The sequence below is a fragment of the Giraffa tippelskirchi genome, chromosome 1, assembly GCF_054371585.1.
Source record: "Giraffa tippelskirchi isolate mGirTip1 chromosome 1, T2T-mGirTip1v1.2.pri, whole genome shotgun sequence".
Lineage (NCBI taxonomy): Eukaryota > Metazoa > Chordata > Mammalia > Artiodactyla > Giraffidae > Giraffa > Giraffa tippelskirchi.
This window is the reverse complement of record NC_137275.1, coordinates 139,931,252-139,952,674: the sequence shown is the minus strand read 5'-3', so window position 1 is coordinate 139,952,674 and position 21,423 is coordinate 139,931,252. Positions and strand designations below refer to the sequence as shown.

General features: G+C 35.9%; 1 non-coding gene and 1 pseudogene across 1 annotated transcript; one reads left to right on the top strand and one right to left on the bottom strand.

The window, feature by feature from the left end:
- Positions 1–5,356: 5,356 nt before the first annotated feature.
- Positions 5,357–5,475, top strand: LOC145522052 (5S ribosomal RNA; annotated as a pseudogene).
- Positions 5,476–19,650: 14,175 nt separating this feature from the next.
- On the bottom strand, positions 19,651–19,760 carry LOC145521707 (U6 spliceosomal RNA). The gene has a single exon (XR_014065607.1). It is a non-coding gene; the product is annotated as a U6 spliceosomal RNA (small nuclear RNA).
- Between the last annotated feature and the right edge of the window lie 1,663 nt (positions 19,761–21,423).

The following is a 21,423-nucleotide window of genomic DNA, read 5'->3' as shown; positions in this document are numbered from 1 at the left end:
ATTACTCAGCCATTAAAAAAAAAAAATACATTTGAATCAGTTCTATTGAGATGGATGAAACTGGAGCCCATTATAGAGTGAAGTAAGCCAGAAAGAAAAACACCAATACAGTATACTAATGCATATATATGGAATTTGAAAAATGGCAACTATAACCCTATATGTGAGACAGAATAAGAGACACAGATGCATAGAACAGTCTTATGGACTCTGAGGGAGAAGGTGAGGGTGGGACGTTCTGGGAGAATAGCATTGAAACATGTATATTGTCATGTGTGAAACAGAACACCATTCCATGTTCGATGCATGAGACAAATGCTCAGGACTGGGGCAATGGGATGGCCCAGAGGGATGGGACGGTGAGGGAGGTGGGAGGGGGGTACAGGAAGGGGAACACATGTAAACCCATGGCTGATTCATGTCAATGTATGGCAAAAACTACTACAATATTGTAAAATAATTAGCCCCCAACTAAAATAAATAAATTTATTTAATAAAAAAAAACCCCGAAAAACTGTATTAGTCAAAGAGCTCAAAGACAAGAACTGAGAGTTAAAAGCCTGGGAGAAAGAGAAAAGAAAAAACATCAACAGACACATGAAGAACAGATCTAGAAATTAGAACAATAATAACAACACTTGGCACTCTTAAATGAAATTAAAAGAAATTTGGACTACAAAGACCTCAAAGAACTATTTTCTCTTAAAGAATCCTTGGGATTTGTGTCTCTGTAGAGTTTTATCTGGTTACTATCTCTCAGATGGAATTAAAGAAATAAATCTGCTTAAAAAAAAAGAATAGGAGCATCTTGAATGATGTCATTAATAATTTAAATATAATAGATTTCATTTAATTAATTTATATTTATCTTATTTCCTACACAAATACATTTAAAATTTTGTATCTCATACATGTTATTAGATGTCCATAGGACATTCAGAAAACCTGACAAAAAGGTAAACATTACTAAATTTCAAAAAGTAGAATTCTTTTATTGTGTGTGTGATTCAGTTATACATATGTTATTACATATGTTATATAGACGTTATTTTTGAAATTATTTTCTATTTTAGTTTATTCCAAGATATTGGCTATAGTTCCCTGTCCTATACAGTAAGCCTTTGTTACTTGTTGCATATCTATTTTTTTAAGTTAGAAATCTAGAATTCTATTCATACTAAGTCAAACAAGTAGAATCAAAATGTCATACATTTTTAAGTTAGGTAACAATTCATAATTTCTAAAATACATATATTGTACATATTATATATACTTATAAAAAGCATTTATACTATGCTTGATAAAGGCTTGAGAAAACGTAAAAAAAGAGATGGAGAAATTGGAAAACATAAGTGAAATGAAATGGGAGCGCTGAATATGATGTAGCAAAGTGAAACAAACTACATAAAAGTAAAAGATCCTCATATAGTCCAGTTATTTTCAAACATGGCTACTCATTAGAAACATAACTGGAGCTCTTGGGCACTTGTATTTTTCAAAAAATTCTGAGATAATCCTGATATGCATCTAGATTTTAAAAAGAGATTACAAGCTTTTCTGTTAAATGGTAGTTTTGGTGATATACAATTCTATTATTTTTCTGTCTACCAATCATGATACAATGGTATTAAGTGAGTAATAGTTACATAATCACAATAATAAAAGATGTTTATCAATTTTCACAATCAATAACCAGCCAAAAAATAAAAGATAATTACAATTACAAGCCATAATGGGAACATGATTAACCTAACAATATAAAGTAATTATGTGCAATTTGAGTGGTCAAGCAGAGTGATACAGTAAGTGGAAGTGCATACGTGCACATGTTTTCATCTGCTCCTCAGGTTTGTGTCTTTTGCTTGGTGCATTTAATCCATTTACAGTTAAGGTAATTACAGATATGTATAATCCTATTACTGTTTTCTTAATTGTTTTGGGTTTATTTTCTGTAGGTTTCTTTTCCTTCTCTTGTTTCCTGCCTGGAGAAGCTCCTTTACAATTTGTTGTAAAGCTGATTTGGTGGTACTGAATTCTCTTAACTTTTGCTTTTCTGGAAAGCTTTTGATTTCTCCATTAAACCTGAAGGAGAGTCTTGCTGGGTAGAGTATTCTTGGTTGTAGGTTCTTCCCTTTCATCTTTTTAAATATATCATGCCATTCTTTTCTGGCTTGTAAAGCTTCTACTGAGAAATCAAATGATAGCCTGATGGGAGTTCCCTTGTATGTTATTTGTCATTTTTCTCTTGCTACTTTTAATATTTTATCTCTGTCTTTAATTTTTGTCAGTTTGATTAATATGTGTCTTGGTGTGTTCCTCTTTGGGTTTATCCTGCCTGGGACTCCTTGTGCTTCCTGGACTTGGTTGATTATTTCCTTTCCCATATTAGGAATGTTTTCAGCTATTATCTCTTCAAATATTTTCTCAGATCCTTTTTCTTTCTTCTCTTCTTCTGGGACCCCTATAGTGTGAGTGTTGGTGCATTTAATGTTGTTCCAGAGGTGTCTTAGGCTGTCTTCATTTGTTTTCATTCTTTTTTCTATATTCTATTCTGTGGCAGTGATTTCCACCATTCTGTCCTCCAGGTCATTTATCTGTTCTGCCTCAGTTATTCTGCTATGGATTCCTTATAGTGTACTATTCATCTCTTTTTGTTTGTTCTTTAGTTCTTCTAGGTCTTTGGTTAACATTTCTTGCATCTTCTCAATCTCTGCCTTCGTTCTTTTTCTGAGATCCTGAATCATCTTCATTATCATTATTATGAATTCTTTTTCTGGAAGTTTGCCTATCTCCACTTCATTTAGTTGTGTTTATGGGTTTTACTTTGTCCCTCATCTGGGATATAACTTTGTGCTTTTCCGTGCTGATTAACTTTCTGTAATGTGATTTGGTTTTAGTTGCTGTGGGATTGTGGTTCTTCTTGCTTCTTTCAGTTTCCCTGGTGGCTCAGATGGTAGAGTCTGCTGCAATATGAGAGACCCAGGTTTGATCCCTGGGTCGGAAGATTCCCTGGAGAAGGAAATGGCAGCCCACTCTAGTATTCTTGCCTGGAAAATCCCATGGATGGAGGAGCCTGGCAGGCTACAGTCCATGGGGTCACAAAGAGTGAGACATGACTAAACGACTAACACTTCTTTCTTGCTTTTTTTGTCTGCCCTCTGATGGAGAAGGCTTAGAGGCTTGTGTAAGCTTCCTAATGGGAGGGACTGGTATTGGGAAAAACTGGGTCTTGCTGTGCCTTGCTCAGTAAAGCTTTAATCTAATTGTCTCCTAAGAATCCCATGGATAGTGAGCATGGTGGGCTACAGTCCATAGGGTTGCGAAAAGTTGGATATAACTGAAGTGACTTAATATACACTGAGTAAGTCTGTTTTAGGACAGAGACCAAATCTTATCCATTTTTATATTACTTATATCTAGTACCATGTACTAGCTTTTGTGCTTATTGGATAAAGATAAATATAGGTAATATTATATAATTTTTGAATTATAGCATAATAGTGTATTTGACAATATGGATGACTTTTGTTCAGGTAAAAATATTGTGTGCATAGGTAGAAAATATTAAATGCACTTTCTATCATCCCCATTCTTGTGTCCTTGTAACACATCACTCATCACTTAAGGAACTCCTGCCCCCTAAACTTGAATATACCCAACAGTTATCTCTTTAACCATGGAGTTCACTACCAAATTATGCTAGTCAATCTATTCCTAGAGTATAACTTACTACTTCTGGTATAGTAGTAAGCACACTGGACTAGATATCTGGAAACATGGGGCAAAGCCTGTCTTTGAAGCATGTTAGGTACATGACTTGGAGCTTATTATATAAATTTTTGTCCTTCATTGCTTTATTTGTAAAATAAGGATCATAGTAACTCTTTTTTTGTTTGTTTGTTTTGTTTTGTTTTTTTTTTTTGTTTTTGTTTTTGTTTTTCTTTTTTTTTTTTTTTTTCATAGTAACTCTTATTTAGAGGACCAATGAAGAACAGAAAGGCATGCTGGATGCTGAAAAGAGCTTAGAAATAAGGGAATTGGGTCACAGTCTTGGATCAGGCTCTTATAAATTAGATAAACTTGAACAAAAATGAAAACCCCATGATGACAACATCTGCATATATTTTGTTTTCCTTCCTATCCACAGGCAGCACAGCATCTACTTAGAAAGTATGCAAATGGTATTTATTGACTTAAATGATTTGTCAAATAAGGGGATTTTAGAAAATTTTTCCTGATATCCCTTTTTACCAGAGAAGGCAATGGCACCCAACTCCAGTATTCTTGCCTGGAAAATCCCATGGATGGAGGAGCCTGGTAGACTGCAGTCCATGGGGTCGCTGAGAGTCAGACACGACTGAGCGACTTCACTTTCACTTTTCACTCTCATACATTGGAGAAGGAAATGGCAACCCACTCCAGTGTTCTTGCCTGGAGAATCCCAGGGACGGTGGAACCTGGTGGGCTGCTGTCTATGGGTTCGCACAGAGTTGGACACGACTGAAGCGACTTAGCAGCAGCAGCACCATCCCTTTTTGTTCATACATTCTATAATTTTGGTAATGGATGTATAAGTACTTTGAAGATTAAAAGGTGTATTTATAAGGGACTCTTTAAATTTTGGCTACATTATTACTTTGAAGCTGCTAAAGGAGAAGGAAGGGACTTGATATTAAGGCTAGATAACTAGTGTTAGGGTTAGATTTTTCAATCAGTTCAGTTCAGTTGCTCAGTCGTGTCCGACTCTTTGCGACCCCATGGACTGTAGTACGCCAGGCTTCCCTGTCCATCACCAACTTTTGGAGCTTACTCAAACTCATGTCCATCAAGTCAGTGATGCCATCCAACCATTTCATCCTCTGTCATCCCCTTCTCCTCCTGCCCTCAATCTTTCCCAGCATCAGCGTCTTTTCCAATGAGTCAGTTCTTCCCATCAGGTGGCCGAAGTATTGGAGTTTCAGCTTCAGCACCTGGCTTCCAATGAATGTTCAGAACTGATTTCCTTTAGGATGGACTGGTTGGATCTCCTTGCAGTCCAAGGGACTCTCAAGAGTCTTCTCCAATGCCACAGTTCAAAAGCATCAATTCTTTGGCACTCAGCTTTCTTTATAGTTCAACTCTCACATCCATACATGACTACTGGAAAAGCTATAGCTTTGACTAGACAGACCTTTGTTGGCAAAGTAATGTCTCCACTTTTTAATATGCTATCTAGGTTGGTCATAGCTTTCCTTCCAAGGAGTAAGTGTCTTTTAATTTCACGGCTGCAGTCATCATCTGCAGTGACTTTGGAGCCCCCCAAAATAAAGTCTGTCACTGTTTCTACTGTTTCCCCATCTATTTGCCATGAAGTGATGGCTAAGGCCATACCATCCTGAATGCGCCCAATCTCGTCTGATCTCAGAAGCTAAACAGGGTCAGGCCTGGTTAGTACTTGGATGGAAGACTGCCTAGGAATACCAGGTGCTGTAGGCTGTTGGGGGCTTTTCCAATAGCTCAGTTGGTAAAGAATCTGCCTGCAATGCAGGAGACCCCAGTTTGATTCCTGGGTTGAGAAGATCCCCTGGAGAAGGGATAGGCTACACACTCCAGTATCCTTGGGCTTCTCTTGTGGCTCAGCTGGTAAAGAATCTGCCTGCAATGTGGGAGACCTGGGTTTGATCCCTGGGTTGGGAAGATCTGCTGGATAAGGGAAAAGCTGGTCTGGAGAATTCCATGGACTACAGTCCATGGGGTTGCAGAGTCAGACACGACTGAGAGACTTTCACTTCACTTCAGATTTTTCAATAGGGAGGCAAAATCTAGAGTAAGGACTACAAAATTCTTCTGGGCTGTTATTTATATAGTTTTACATATTTATTTGCATGTCAATATTGCCGAGACTACCTGCATCTAATTTTTACAAAATACTTCCCTGATAATTCTGATATATATATATATAGCATGTTTGTTTGACAGTAATTCATTGCACCCACTCCAGTGTTCTTGCCTGGAGAATCCCAGGGACGGGGGAGCCTGGTGGGCTGCTGTCTATGGGGTCTCACAGAGTCGGACATGACTGAAGTGACTTAGCAGCAGCAGCAGCAGCATTGCACTTTACCCACCCCTTTTTCCTTTTGGAAATTGGTAAGACAATACTTGGTTCTTATCTGGCAAGAAATACTCTTTTGTTGCTACTTTGTAGGAATGATTTGGCTAGAATTGGTATACAATAGATATTGGTATACAACTGTACGCCTCTGGATGCAGGCAATGAAAATCTTAACACACTTTTCATTTTTTCCCCCTAGAACATTGTGGTTTAAACCTGTTGTAAATAGATTAAGTTAATTTTCAGGCTTGTTTATTTTCTCAAAAGTTAGGCCACTGAGTAGAGTACTTTTTGACATGTACATTCTGCTGTCACATTGAATCTTACATCTGCATCTAAAAAAATCAGCATAATAATGATACTAGTAAACTTGAGCAATTTTATAGCTTTTCTTCTGCTAATGGAGGATATTACCTGCTTTCTTTTGACTGTGGAAGACTCAGGTCAGCAAAGATATAGCAGGATGCATATCACTGCAGATTTCCTTCATTGTCCCCTGTTGCTGGCAATATGGCCAGGTGTGAAAAAGAAAATGACTGCTTCTTTTAATTTCCTTTTCCTATCTTTTAAAATAAGTTATCTGTGTGTGTGTTCACGCCAAAACATCATTTATGGTGTGTGCGTGTGTGTGTGTGTGTGTGTGTGTGTAAGAGGCACAAAGGAGGGAGGAACCTGGATGGAAGGTACATTTAACTCTTTTCTTAGGCAAAACTGTTTTCCTATTTGGCTTTCATATTAAAGGCAAGTTGTCAATCATGACTTTTGGGTCAATACATTTTCTAACAGAATATATACTGTAACTTCCTGTTTATTTGTATTGAATTATAGTTGCCTTGAGGCTTCTTGGGTGGTGCTACTAGTGAAGAACCTGCTTGCCAATGCAGGAGACATAAGAGACACAGGTTCAATCCCTGGGTCAGGAAGATCCACTGGAGAAGGAAATGGCAACCCACTCCAGTATTCTTGCTTGGAGAATCCCATGGACAGAGGAGCCTGATGGGCTGCAATCCATGAAGTCACAAAGAGTTGGACATGACTGAGCAACTTAGCATGCATGCATAGTTGCTTTACACTGCTGTACAACAAAGTGAATCAGGCATACATATACATATATCCCCTCTTTTATGGAGGATATTTCTTTCTTTCTTTCTTTTTTTCTTTTCTCTCTGTGCCACATGAGATGTGGGATCTAAGTTTCTCAGCCAGGGATCAAACCTGAGCCCTTGCATTGCAAGTGCAGAGTCTTAACATTTAGACCACCAGGGAAGTCTGATAACTTCTTGTTTGGAATGTTCTGATTTTATGGACTAATGTCTCTGTCTTTCTGTCCTCAGGAATTTCTGGACTTGTAAACTTGTGGACATGTCATAGCTCTGTTATATTCAAAACTTATAGATGCCTTTGTCCATGTATTAAATTACAATTTCTCTGTATAACTACACAATAAATACACAGTCTTTGTTGTTTAGAAAGTAGCAGCATTTGTTCTTTCCAAAATTGAGCTTTGAGTTTCATGTATTGGTAGACTATCAGGTTTCAGTCATGTCTGACTCTTTGCGACCCCTGAACTGTAGCCTGCCAGGCTCCTCTGTCCATGGAATTTTCTCCAGGTCAGAATACTGTAGTGGGTAGCTGTTCCCTTCCCCAGGGGATCTTCCTAGCCCAGGGATAGAACCCAGGACTCCTGCATTGGCAGGCGGATTCATTACTGTCTGAGCCACCTGGGAAGCCCAGACTATCAGGGTTACAACAACTTCCAAGATAGTTTAGCATTTCTGTTTTTCAGATGAGGGAATTGTGGGTGAGAGCGAGCAAGTGACTGTGTCCAAGGTCTCACTGCTCTAGCAGTGACAAGGCTGCTGTGACACACTAGATCTCAAGTTTCATAGTCCTTTCTGTTTTCTGTTGTATCACATGCAACATAAATATGTCAAAAAACAAGCCTTAGTTCCCCCCATTCCCTTACTTTCCAACTCCCATGGAAATAGGATTGTAGCTTAGAGATTGCCTGAATTTGATAGTTTAAAATATCTCTCTTCTCCCTCCATGATGCAGTGGAAAGAGCATTGATATGGAGTCAATTTTGAACAATATTGACTGAATACCTTCTCTGTACCAAGTTTGAGACCAGGACCTGGAAATACAGAAGTGAATGAGGCACATAATCCTAGTGTTTACAGTCAGCTCAGACTTCTGGTCCAGCCTCTAACTACTTATCTATCTTTAGGCAAATCATTTTACCTCTCTGGAACTCAATTTTCTGATCTTTAAAATAATGGCAAATTCTATTTTTGAAAGTTGTGAAGATTAATTAAACTTTAATAAAAGTAAATCTTATAGCACATTTCTGACAAACAGTAGGCATGTACTCAACAAATGTTAACATCTTCCTTCTTACATCTAAGGGTCACTGTGAAAATCAAATAAGAGAATGCACATGAAAATGTTTTATGAATTGAACACAAAATTCCATGGACAGAGGAGCCTGGCGTGGTACAGTTGATGGGGTTGCACAGAGTCGGAATAACTTAGTGACAATAGCAACAACAAGTTATAGACAAAGTTGAAGTTACACATATTGCCTTTCTTCACCTTGTAAGTTTGAGTCAAATGAAAAGAGGCAAGCATCTCAAGATAAAGTAGCAACTTAATTACAGATTAAGGCTGTGTTCCAGATTGTAGTTTTGATGTGCTTCCCAACACTTTACTCTAGAATTAAATTTACCCACTCAGGTAGGCACAGAGCAGTGTGTGTAGATACAGTCTTACCATTGGGGCAGTAATTTTGCAATGCAGAATGTAAACAAAATGAATACTTCCTGAATGGAAGCAGAGAACCCTGGAAGAGCAGAGCTGCACATGGACAAATTGTTTTTAAACTCACTAATTATTCCATATCAGTAGATAAATCACTCCATCTTGCATGAAAAAGAAATGGGAAGTGGTATTTAGGAAGGAAGCCTTTCTCCATGGAAAGAAAACAAGAGGACGGAAAATACAGGTTTCTCTAACAGACACATATACGTTGCTATGAAGAAATTAAAATTCAACCCTCTTCCCCCAACCCCCCATTCTTATATGAACTGCTATTTCATGTATGAAAATATCCTTATGTTGTCTTCAAAGCTATTTAAACCTCTTTCCCCAGCATATGATATGTTCAGTGAAAAATACAGATTAGAAAATTCTGCTGTATTACATTGTATATTCCGTATACACAGTATATACAGTCTGTATGGTATGTGTGTGTGTCCTAAAGGAAAGCATATTTATTAGAGGAAGTGGAGAGGGAAATTATATTAAAGTGCTCAGTGTGTCCATCTTCAAGTATGATTATGAGTGATTTTTATTATGCATTTCATACTTTTCAGAATTTGTTAATGATGTATTTTTTAAAAGTTGGCAATCTCCTTCCTGCCAAAATGCAACTTTAAAAAAGCACAAACAATAACAAAATCTAGCCATATTGTTTCTTCTTCTCCAATGTGGGCAAAATTTTCCATTTTTCCCTTTTCATTTATGTTCAGTACAAGTGGTCTAACAAATTCACTTGTGCAGTCAACAGTGGTGGAAAGTCACCTGAAGACTAAACATTATCGTGTGTGAGTGCATGCTGTCACTTTTATCATGTCTGATTCTTTGCAATCCTCTAGACTATAGCCCACCAGGCTCGCTATTCTAGGGATTCTCCAGGCAAGAATACTGGAATGGGCAGCCATTTCCTTCACCAGGGGATCTTCTTGACCCAGGGATCAAACCCACGTCTCCAGCATTGCAGGCAGATTCTTTACCACTGAGCCACTGGGGAAACGCCAATCAAACATCAAATTGCAAATATAGCAGACATGGTCATTTCTAAATACCCATCTTTTAATTATTTGTGAATAATGATAAATCCTGGAGTTAAGTTCAACAATTTAAATTCCTTTTCCTTAATCAGAATCTTTCCACATTTCTAAGAGCCATCTTAAGAAAGAGTATTTACTTTCTCATTTTGTTATTTTTGTTGTAATTATTGATGTGAGGGATTTTTGGTCATATAAATTTTCTTGTTTAAAATTAGGTCCAATTAATCCATCTTTTCTACTTTCTCTGTTTTTTCATACTTAGAAAAGCTTCGAATCCTAGGTTATGAAAGTTTTTTCACACATTTTCTTCTGAACTTGTTTCATTTTCCATTTAAGTATTAATATTTTGAAATGTTTACTGAAATAAAGTGTTAGTATGGATGCAATTTCCCCCCCAAATAGCTATCCAACTTTACAACATCCTTTATGGAATAACGTCATTGCCTCAACTTTATCATATACTAAATTTTTGTAAGCATGTGTATTTCTTGACTTCTACTTTGTTTTCAAAGCTCTGTTTTGTTTTTTTTTTTTTCAGGAGAGTACTGTGGTTGAAAAATTATGTTGTTGTAGTATATATTTAATTTATTTATTTTTGTTGTTTAAACTTAATTTTTATTGAAGTATTAGACACCCTTAACACTAAAAATAAGGTTTGAGCATGGCCTCCCAGGGTATGTATATCACTTAAAAATTTGTATATATAAAAGAATGAATACTATTATGTCCACTGTAAAATTGCTAAAACATGTATTTGAAAGCTAAAGTTAAAATAAACAATATTTAAATTTTAAGCAATAAATTAAAAATAATAAATAATAAAATTTTACAATATACTGCTGTCACTAATATTGTGAACAATATATCATTATCTTTTTTAACTTTTTATTTTATATTGGGATATAGTCAATTAACAATGTTGTAATAGTTTCAGGTGAATAGCAAAGGGACTCAGCCTTACATACACGTGTATCCATTCTTCCCTAAACTCCCCTCCCATTCAGGCTGCCATATAACATTGAGCAGAGTTCCATGTGCTTGTAGTGTGTATTTTAAAAATATGGCTAGTTAAATTCTGTCTCTTTTTTTCTCAGAATATAGTAAGCTAAAACTACTAAAGTTAATTCAAGAGTTGATGTTTAGCTGGAAAGATCACACATAGATCTATCATCTTTTATTTTAACAACCTCAGCAGTTTATTTGCTTTGATTTGTAACATAGCTTTTGCCATCTTGTAATGTGCCATTTGAAAAGATATTTAGTCAAGCCTGTGAAGCAATTGATTTTTCAGTTATTAGCAAATTGGAATGTGGCTGGATTTCAAGTAGAAGGAAAAGTTAGAGATAGGGAGTTCCTTAGGTAAAACTAGTTGTTACCATAAGGAGGCAGGTTCAGGACAAGGAATTTAGGAAAAACGTGTGTTCTTGTTCTTTATCTTTTGCTAAGACAACTTTTCAGTATCTCTTTGGCCTGAGAAATATTTTCTTTTTGTCAGTTAGGAAAGCATAAGAATTGTGCCATCTTAGGCACTTGAAAGATGCATGTAGGGGTGTGTCAAGCCAAGTACTTAAAATCGATCATTCCAAATAATACAGGAGCTCAAAAATCTATTCCACTGGCTAAAGAACCAAACTTTATGACTCTTCTCATCAGATTTAAGAAATAATTTCAATCTACTTGAATATAATAGTAATTTACAGTACGTCAGTACTTTCATCCCACGCTAATTTTAGCACTACTTATGTAGGATCTTTGAGAATGTTGTAATTACAGCTAGAAAAATATATCTCCAAAAAGTTACTAGAGTTCTCTAATTCAGTGTGTGTCTTCAGCCTTCATTTTATATGATTTACCATGACTTAAGAATTCATCTTCTAGACATTTATCTTAACAAAATAATGCAAACTATAGAAAAATATACACGCATAATTTTTTTTTATTGCAATGCTACTTAACCAAATTAGAACAATTGAAATGTTCCCATTTAGGGTAATGATTATGTAACTTATGGTATTTACAGGTATGGCATATTCATTGTAAAATAACTTTTACAAAGAGGTTTTCCAGACATAGGATAAGGCCAATGATAGATGGTTAAGTAGTAAAAATAGGGATATAGAAATTAGTATCAGTTATTAACATTAAATTATAATTGTTAAAATGATACTAGTGGTACTCTGAGTGTTGGGATTATGGGCTGTCAATATTTTTAGCTAATTTTTATGTTTTTTTCTAAATTGTTTTTACAATGAACGCAAAATGCAGCATCTTACACTTTCTTTTTTTTTTTTTTTTGAAAGCACTTAAGTTGTACTCTCTTAGCAAATTTAAATGATACAGTGTTATCATCTGTGGTTACCATGTCATATACTAGATCCTCAGACTTTATTCATCTTGTAACTAAAAGTTGGTAACCTTTACCAAACTCTCCCTATTTTCCCCAACTCCAGTTCTTGGCAATCATAGTTTTATTCTCTGTTTCTATGAGTATACTTTTTTTTTTTAAAGATTCTACATATAAGTGATACCACGCAGTATTTGTTTTTCTTTACTTGCCTGACTTATTTCACTTAGCATAATTCCCTCTAGGCTCATCCATGTCATCACTGATGACAGAATTTTCTTCTTTTTCAAGGCTGAATAAAATTCTGTTTTGTATATATACCACATTTTCTTGTTCCATTCATCCATTGGCAAACAGGCTGTTTCCGTACTGTGACTATTGTGAATAATGCTGCATCAAATATGGGAGTCCATATATCTCTTCAAGATAACAGTTTCCTTTAAATATATACCGAGAAGTGGAATTGTTGGATCATATGGATATTCTTTTCATACTGTCATGGGGTGAAAGAGGAGAGTGAAAAAGGTGGCATAAAACTCAACATTCAAAAAACTAAGATAATGGCATCTGATCTCATCATTTCATGCTGAATAGAATGAAAAACAGTGGAAATAATGACAGATTTTATTTTCTGGACTACAAAATCACTGCAGACAGTGAATGTAGCCATGAAATTAAAAGACGCTTGCTCCTTGGAAAGAAAGCTATGACAAACCTAGATAGTGTATTAAATAGCAGAGACATCACTTTGCCAACAAAGGTCCGAATAATCAAAGTGATGATTCTTCCAGTAGTCATGTATGGATGTGAGAGTTGGACTATAAAAAAAGCTGAGCATGGAATAACTGATGCTTTTGAACTGTGGTGCTGGAAATGACTCTTGAGAGTCCCCTGGACAGCAAGGAGATCAAAACAGTCAATCCTAAAGGAAAGCAAGCCTGAGTATTCATTGGAAAGACTGATGCTGAAACTGAAGCTCCAGTACTTCGGCCACTAGATGTAAAGAGCCAACTCATTGGAAAAGACCCCAATGCTGGGAAAAATTAAGGGCAAGAGGAGAAGGGGGTGACGGAGGAGGAGATAGTTGGACAGCATTACTGACTCAATAGGCATGAGTTTGAGCAACCTCTGGGAGATAGTAGGGTCACAAAGAGCTGGACACAACTGAGCGACTTTCACTTTCACTTCACTGGGAGATAGTGAAGGACAGGGAAGCCTGGTGTGTGGCAGTCCATGGGGTTGCAGAGTTGGGCACGACTTAGTGAGTGAACAGCAACAACATGGCAATTCTACTTTTAATTTTTTGAGGCAATTCCGTACTGTTTTCCACAGTGGCTGTACTAGTTACATTCTCACCAACAAGGCACTAGGATTCCCTTTTCTTCACATTCCCACCAGCATGTATCCCTTGTCTTTTTTTTTTTTTTTTAATTTGACTGCTTCGCATCTTCTTGCAGCAGGCAGGATCTTTTGCTGTGGCGTACAGACTCTCTAGTTGTGGCACAAGGACTCAGTAGTGGTAGCTCGTGGTCTCAGTTAATCTAGGGCATATGGGATCTTATTTCCTTAACCAGGAATTGAACCTATATCCCCTGAATTGCAAGATTGATTCTTAACCACTGGACCACCATGGAAGTCCCTATCCATTATTTCTTGATGATTGATGCCATTCTAACAGGCATAAAGGGATACCTCAAGGATATTTTGATTCATATTTCCCTGATGATTAGTGATGCTGTGCATCTTTTTGTGTACCTGTTGGCCATATTGTATATGTTTTTTGGAAAAATGTCTATTGAGGTCCTCTGTCCATTTTCCATTTGTATTATTATTATCATTGCTATTAATTTGTATTATTTCCTTATATACTTTATATATTAACATCTTAGTAGATAATATAGTTCAGAAATGTTTTCTCCCATTCCATAGGTTTCCTTTGGTTTTGTTGATGGTTTCCTTTGGTGAGCAAAAGCTTTTTAGCTTTATGTATTTCCACTTGCTTATTTTTGCTTTTGTTGCCTTTATTTTTTTGCGTCATATCCAAGAAAAATTGTTGCCCAGACTAATATCAAGGAGCATTTCTTCTATTTTTTTTCTAGGAGTTTTACAGTTTTAGGTTTTACATTTAATTCTTTAATCTATTTCCAGTTAATTTTTTGTGAGTGATGTCAGATAGAGGTTGAATTTCATTTTTTTGCATATGAATGAATATCCAGTTTTCCCAATACTGTTACCTGACATAGATCCTACTTGGCCATTTAATTTTCTAATGCTTTGTAATTTTTGCAACTATGTTCATGAGAGTTATTGATCTATAGGTTTTTTCGTTCTGGTAATATTTTTATTTGGCTTTGGTTTTAGGGTGATGCTGTTCTCACAGAATGGGTGAGGAAGCTGCTGTTACTTAATTCTTAATCTTCACTCTTTGTTCCACCTCCTGTGCACACTCCTCTGACACTACCTGGATACCACTCTTTCACTATCAAGATAAGATTTTTTAAGGCTTTACACTTAGCAAATTTTATGCAAGATTTGGTATCCAAGAAGGGGAATAATGTGCAGTGCAGCAAAGCACAGCATATAATTCAAGTTTATATTAGACATCCTTTCTCTTAAACACCCCTTTGCCACTTCAAATAATGTGAACTCACTAATTGTTCCACTTCATCTATCCCTGTCCTTTAGTTATACTGCAGGACTCTACCTTCTTATCTATTCTTAACTTTCATTTTAAAAACTCATTTGGTTTTATAATGTAAACAATTCAGTTTTCTTCAGTAAGTTTTAGACGAATGTTTGTGTGTGAACCAGGGTGGGTGGATATCAGCTGATATTTTTATTTTTTATTTAATATTCAAGTCGTTGTTGGCCTTGGGTCCACAAGGAGGCTTTTCTCCATGCAGTCATCAGGGCACCAGTCTTCTTTTATGTAGTGACTCTACCATCTCCTTGGACAAGGGAGAGAAAGAACTTGAAGGGTGGCCCAAGGGACTTTAGGGCCAGGCATGAAAGTATTATTTATCACTTCTTCCCACATTCTACTGCTCAGAATTCATTCACATGTCCCCACCTGATTGCAAAATGTTGTCTGACTATGTGCTTCAGAGAAAATGAAATGTTCTTTGATGAACATGTAAAATTCTTCCTGTCACACTTTAAAAAAAAAATTAGGGTGATACGCTAAGTAGAAGTCTAATCTGGGTCTCCATTCCTTTACTAGCATTTTAGTGAAAATTTCTTTCTTTTACATGAGCTCATTGTCTTGAGGAGACCTTCTTGTCTGACACAATACTCTCAAATCCCTTAGAAAAAAGAGGCTCCCATCAATTTTATTTGTTGCATTGCCTATTGATTTGAGTGTCTCAAACTCCTCCTTTTTATTGCTGTATACTTAGCCTAGTTTATGCAGTATGCATATATAATTTGGTACCCTTACATTTTTCACTAGTGATACTTGATGGATTTTTTTTCTTATGGATTGATGCTATCTAATCAATATCAGAAATGATATTAGCTGCATCTAGTTCTGATTTTAACTAATAAACTCATTATTAATATCTCGAGATTTTTGATTGTAGCTGAAAGTCTGTTCCTACATTTTGTTAAAGCCCACTTTTCTTCATTGTTCCCTAAGGATTCCCCAGTTACCTTTTCAGTTTGTCAGCTGCTTTCTTTATTTTTATTCCTTATCTGTTTCCAAGTTATTCCCTTTAGCTGCCTTGGTTTCTTGATCTTTCATTTTTTTTTTTTTTAACTTTGATTGCTCCTTGTGTTCCCATAATCAACTAGATGTTGTTTGTCACTGCTTATATATTCAGTCCCCCACAGTGAAAGAAGTTAAAGAGTATTTCAGTTATTCCTATTTGCTTTCCATTCCCTGACCTTCCTGTTAATTTCAGATTTGACCAGTATGTTTTATATATTAGACCTGTATCTGGTACAATTTTGTTTTTCAGAATTTTAATATGTGAATCAGTTGGACCTTGAATTCATCTTTTATGAACTAACTTGTGACAGTCCTTATTAAGTGCTTTTGAGGTCACTGCTGCTATGCTAATAAAGATTGTTTAAACTGAGCTCAGAAAAGGTTTTCTGTGCATCTGGTGTGTGTCGAAGAGATTATAATTCCAATAATCTAAAATAAGCAATTAAGTGTTTGTTCATATTTGGATTTTTAAAATAAAAATATCTCTCAACTGCAACCATTTTTGTGCATACATCTGTTAAGAATCATGCTACTAGGTTGTTGCTTTTGTGGTGAGATTGTCACTTTTTTAAAACTAATGGGTTGAATATAATCAGTAAATTTAGTAGAACTACCAATACCACAAAATGATTTAAACTAAGGTTTTAAAAAGAAATCTTTCTTGGTGGTGGAAATCATTTTATGAGGGGTAATTTCTTTGAATGATTAAATAAAGAACTGTTTCTTGCCCAGTGAGTTGATAGAAGAGTAAACATTCTTATTTCCTTAATAGCAGTAGGTATGTGGTTTATTGGCAAGCTTCCCTTTCACTAGTGTTCACCACCCACCCCCCCAACCCCCTGCCACAGTGAGCTATGAGCACATTACCAAGGCAAGGCCAATTAGTCTGGCTATTTTGATTGTCTTAGAGATGACCCAAGTATGGCCAATGAGAGCTCCACCAAAAGTGTTTGCTGGAACTTTAAGGAAAAGTACTTTCTTACCCCTTAGTTACTAGGTTGTATTATAAGTTGGAGCCTCTGGCAGCTCTTGTTACCATCACATGGAGAGAGCTCAGTCTATGGATAAAACAATGAGGAAAACAGAATTGAGAGGGAGAATATTTCTAATGGCATTTCTAAAACCCTAGATCTAATTGTGTTTGAAGTCAGTCACCTCTTAGATTTCTCAGGAGTCATTAAGTTACCTTTTAACTCAAGCTAGTTTTGGTTGAGTTTCACTGACAACTAGAACTGTACCATCAAAATCACTATGTAGAATTGTTTTCCAGATATGCCACCAAATTAGAATATTCAGTTTAGGAAGGTAAAGAAGACCCTTACCTACACTGATGACCATTCGCTTTCTATCACACATCACAGTAACTGGCACAGAGACATGTTTAATAATATTTATGGAATGAATAAATGATTCATCTAATTAGATTAATTTATTTTAATAATTTAGTTCAAATTGTTAGGCATCTATTTTGTTCAAGGTCTTATCATAGGGAATAGTAAGATAATAAAAGGAATAAAAGGAACAGAGGCCCTCCTGCATTTTCTGAGTTTGTGCAGGCAACGAGTTATAATAATAACTTAAGGCAAACTCACAGAAGGGTCTAAAGGAGTGAAAGCTGTATGTTAAAAATAGCTAAGTCATCAAAAAGCTCTCAATTTAGACTACTTAGACTTGAATCCATGTTCTATGCTTGTTAACTGAATAAATTTGGGTACATTATTTAAACTCAGTCTTCTTATCTGTAAAATGGGAATAATATTTGTATTCCCTTTATAGATATTCCATGAGGGCAAATAGAGATTTTTATTTAAAATAATTAAAATACCTAGGATATATTAAGTACTCAGTAACTTTTAACTGTCTTGTTTAGCAAGCAGAGATGGATGGTACAGGATTTAAATATAGAAGAAGATAGAATTGGAAATGAAGTCACTCTTGGGAAGCTGCATATTTATTATATTGCAACTAAGTGTCAGTCATTAAGAAAACTCTGTGTACAGAGTTTGTAATACAAAATCATCCAGTAAAATCATACTTTAGTATTACGTGGGTTAGATTTATACTGTGATAGATTTATTTTAGAGAAAATGAGTTAAGATATGCATCCTTGTAAATGGGGTAAAAAAGGGTCCTGTATCTTATATTTTTATGAATTTTAACAGGAAACCATTGAGCATTTTAAACTCAGATTGATAACAGTGTCAAATTTTTACTAGATATTCTGTGAGAGGAAAGGAAAAAAAAGGATTTTCAAAAATAGTGTCTTTAATTGTCTGCAATAAGGTAGATAAGCAGAAGATTAAGTATTATATATTATATAGCCTTCTGGATTCATTAATATATAATACAATGCTTAAAGCTCATAAAATTTGATGAAATTTTATAAGGTCTCATTCAGAAATAATTGTCCTATGTCATGAGATGCTTTTTATAATTTTTAATTTTCCTTTAATCTGCAACTCATGGCAAAGTAGTAGTTTCCCAGGGGTTTCTGGATAGAAAGGGAAATGGAGTGCCATTAATGGAAAAGAGTAGTTCAAATATTCTTAATATTGCTGGCCTACATGTTCCAGAAGCATGGGGGCATTTCCACTTGATTCAGGGGTCAGTGGAGAGAATGAAACAGCATAGTATAGCAGTGGAAAGAACACAGACTTTGGAAATCTTGACAAAAATAAATTAAAATTGCCTCATTTTGGACAAAATAACCTTATTGAGCCCAGGGTTCACCATGAGAAGACAGCAACATTAGCTTCATAGTGTTTTTGTGATGATAAAGGGTGATCTTTATAGGGTGATACTCATGTTGTTTGGCACATGGAAGGTGATCAGTGTATGACTACTATTCTTCTTATAAATTATAATTTCCAGTTAGTAACAAAACATGTCAATGAGATTCTATTTCATATGTTATGAGTATTGGGAAATATATATCTATCAAAATCAAAATAAAAGAATGGATAATTGCTGGAAATCCTAAGGCAGAAATATGAATAAATAAAACTAAAGAGAGAAGTGTTAAGCATCAACCTCCAAGATTTTGATAGATGTTGACTGAGTCTTAGCTGATATCCTAGTTAATGAATAACCAAGTTCAGCACTGTAGTTTAACTGCACTGCTCCAGCCTGCTCCAAAGATAAAATGGATGTGGAGGTGTTCTATGCAGAGATGATGATGGAACAGCTGTTCTCCACTTTCTCTTCCTCTCAAGTTGTTTGCCCTTTTCATTTAGCCTGTAAAGTAAGCATAAGTCTAGTTTCTATCAGGAACCAGAGTTCCTGTCTTAGCGTTTTCTATCCAGTTTTCCAGTCTTTGTCCGTACGATCTTTTCTGGCCTCCTCTCTTGACCTGTCACCTTGTCCAATTCTCTTTCTTGTTTGCTTAATGAAAAGTCCACTTTTCTTCTCAAAACTAGGCTCCTCAGGGGCGTCCTCAAGCCACCTCATGCTGTGGAAGGACACATTCCTCCTTAAGAATTATAAAATACACATTGAGATGGTAAAAGCAGTTACTTTCTGGCTTAAGGACTCTTCACTGGGTTAAATTTAAACTAATTAAATCCCTAGATTTACATTTTAATATATATATATATAAATAGCTTTATCCGCTGGCCTCAGGTTATCTAAAGAGTTGTAAGTTTTCCTTCTTTTGTTTTTAATGAGCATTTTGTGAATTCTATGAATTCTTTGCAAATTCATCCTTGTGTAGGGACCATGCTGGTCTTCTCTGTATCATTCCAATTTTAGCATATGTGTTGCTGAAGCAAGCACTCTTTCCTCCCTCCTTTTCTCCTCCCCCTCTTCTTCTCTCTCTTTCTCTCCGTCTCTTTTTCTGAGACGGTGCTCTCTGGCATATATACATATGCCGTCTGCTTGCTACAGTTTAAAACTTATTTTTACTTTAGGCAAGTATAAATTTTCTCCCTCTGTTTTTTCTTTTTCTTCCCCTAGAAAAAATCTTGCAACTGAGTCTGACATATTAAAAAATATAAATTAAGCTTTTTTTATTGGGGAAAGACCCTGATGCTAGGAAAGATTGAAAGCAGGAGGAGAAGGGGATGACAGAGGATTAGATGATTGGATGGCATCACTGACTCGATGGACATGAGTTTGAGCAATCTCCGGGAGTTGGTGATGGACAGGGAAGCCTGGCATGCTGCAGACCATGGGGTCGCAAAGAGTCAGACATGCTCAGTGACTGAACTGAACTGAAGCGGGATCAGACCTCTCCTCCTTCATCTCTATTATTTTCACGGCCCCTGCAGTATCTCTGAGGAGCCCTAGGCCCAGAGAAACACTATTAAAAAGCCTTGAGCTAATAAAAAGAGTTATTAACTGAAATTCTGAAGACTGGAGTTTTAGCTTTAGCTCTAACATCAAATTTATATGTGTCATTGATAAGGGTAATTGTCTTATCTGTAAAACAAAGGTTTGAACAGTGGTTCTCAATTTTGGCTGTGCGTTAGAATCACCTGGGGAGCTTTTAAAAATACTGATGCTCAGGCCTTATACCAATTAAATTAGAATCTCTGGGGCGTGACCGAGACAACAGCATATTTTAGAGCTCCCTGGGTGATTCCAATATGCAACCAAGTTTTAAAACTGCCAAAGAGTTTTTGAGCAATAATGTTTCACAAATCCATAGGTCTTTGCAGCTTGCTTTGGTAGATGTAGTTAAAATGTGCAGAGTCTATTAATTTATAGATAGTACTTAGTGAAGAGTGGGGATGAACGTGGGCATAAAGATTGAAACCTAGGAAAAAAGTTTTTTGATTATCTTAATAGCTCAGTGTGTTGGGCAAAACACTTAACTTTGTTATATCCCTGATGGGAGTAATTTTAACTTCCTCTAAAATGAGGCTCTCAACGGAGAAATCATATTTAAATGTAGTGTTATTAGTTTTATACCGATAATGACACCATTTGTTAGTATGATCTGCTAAGAATTACATCTAGCTATTTCATTCACAAAATAAATAGAATGGGCAGATTGACTACTGAAATGTAAAATATGGTTAATATTACTCAGTTGGTGGTATAGCTAGAAGACAGATTAAAGTAACATGTTAACAATGGAAATTTCTGATACTGAGATGCTGCATTAAAAGTGCCTCCATCAAAAGGACAAAGAGGGGGAAAAAAAAAACCCAGGATTACTGCTGTGTGCTTGTCAATGAAAAACTATTGTTTCAGCTGAGTTTTCAAAGTAGGAATAAAGCTCATAGTATTGGTGAGCAATTGATCCTCAAAGATATATAAATTGTATGACAATATTCAGTCTATAATCTCCAAAGGTCAAATGAATTTCTTATGATTGGACAAGTTACAATGAATACCAAATAGTGTAAAAGTGATGGTAGAATTAGAGCAAAAATGATTGATTCTAAATATGTTAGATGTAAAACTAAACAGAAATGCCTTTTCATTTTCTTGT